Here is a 1,898-nt window from a genome sequence, read left to right as displayed (position 1 = left end):
TAGACCAATATGGTTGTTATTACCGTTTAGAAATAATCCTTTTTACCGGTTAAAACCAATATGACTTGAAAGTTTTTTCTCACGATAGTTTTTTAAAAAATGTACTTCAATTTTTTTTAGCCATACTTTTGGCTACTGTTAAAGGGACAGGTGATTTTTTTGTTCCTAAAAACCAATACATATAAGGTTTGCATAATATAACTAATAAGAAAGTATAGTAACTATGTAAATCATATAAAAAACAAGTATCGGGTTCCTTACACATATCGTACCAAAGTGAATATATATATATATATATATATATATATATATATATATATATATATATATATATATATATATATATTCACTTTGGTACGATATGTGTAAGGAACCCGATACTTGTTTTTTATATGATTTACATAGTTACTATACTTTCTTATTAGTTATATATATATATATATATATATATATATATATATATATATATATATATATATATATATATATAGGTAAAGGTTCATTTGAGACCAATAGTTTTTTGTGAGACATGGGGACAACATATTAGCCTTTGATCAAAATTGATCCTATGGCTCATAAAAAAACGTGATTAAGATTTATTAATATACCTGATTTGTTAATCAAGGGCAGATTAGTCATTGTTAGGTTAAACAGATCATCAACATACCTGTTACAAAAATTAGCTTCATATTCACATAATCAGGATCTTTATCTCCTTCGATCTTCAAATCTCACACCAGATAACCGTTGCTACAGGATAAATATTCATTGATCGATCAATTATCCTTCATATCAAAATCATCACATTCAGGAAATCAAGATCTTCATCGCCTTGAATAGGTATGTATTTCTACCAGATCAGCGTGATTTTGAGATTGGCATTCATTGATTTATCAATTATCCTATCCTATCAAAATCTCAGCTATTAAATTCACGATTTTAGTGATTTGCTAGTTCATCTTCTTTATTCTTCATCTTATGATTGTTTGAGTTGGATTCGTTCAATTGTAATTGCAAATATGAGTTAATATCTTCATGATTTTCTTAATCAATTTAGTTCAATCGCAAATTGCAAACCATAGAAGGATAAGTAAGGATCAATTTTCTTCAATTCATCATCAAGAAGGAACAATTTCTCCATTACAGAACAATTTCAACAACTCATCATTAGTAGCAATTGATGTACCATCTATTTGAGGACAGAAGAATTGGAGAAGTATTATTTGATACGCCAACTGTTTGATGAAATGCCTAAGAGAATAATCAGAACTTAAGTTTTAATGCATTTAAACTCTAGACATGCTATTAATTAACTGCTATCTAGTAGCACTTTATGACACTGAAGTGTGAACTTTACATATATAGGTTGAAGATAATCACAATAGAACAAAATCGTTACATCAAGTCAAGTGATTATGCACATTCATTAACCTTGAAATGAAAATGGATACTTATCAAAAGTTTTTTATCCTTTGGATTGCCTCTAAATGATTAAATTATATTCTTGTTGAAATAAATGTTATTCTTTTTCCACCATATTGTGACAAGTACACTAAATGGTGCATATATGAAAGGTTAATGTAATCATTGTAAGGAAATCTCAAACCATGTTGATGCTTTAAGCTTGAAGCTTGAAACTTGAAACATTTTTCCTCATTGTTTTTATTAACTTTATTATCTAAGTGAAAGGTTTAGATTAGTAACTATCCTCCTTGTCAGTAGCATGTAAAGTAAATGATGAATTTGGACCAGTTTAGCATGAAGCAGAAGTGGTACTTGGTCCCATTTCATCATATTTTTTATTACATTACATAGTACAAAGTATATTATTCTGATTAGAATAATTGAAAAGCATTACTCATACGTCTTTACATATTCAGAAAATTAAGTTTAGAATA

The sequence above is a fragment of the Lactuca serriola genome, chromosome 3 (genome assembly GCF_051521515.1).
Source record: "Lactuca serriola cultivar US96UC23 chromosome 3, Lser_US96UC23_V15, whole genome shotgun sequence".
Lineage (NCBI taxonomy): Eukaryota > Viridiplantae > Streptophyta > Magnoliopsida > Asterales > Asteraceae > Lactuca > Lactuca serriola.
The sequence above is the reverse complement of the archived record's forward strand: the minus strand, read 5'-3'. Positions refer to the sequence as shown.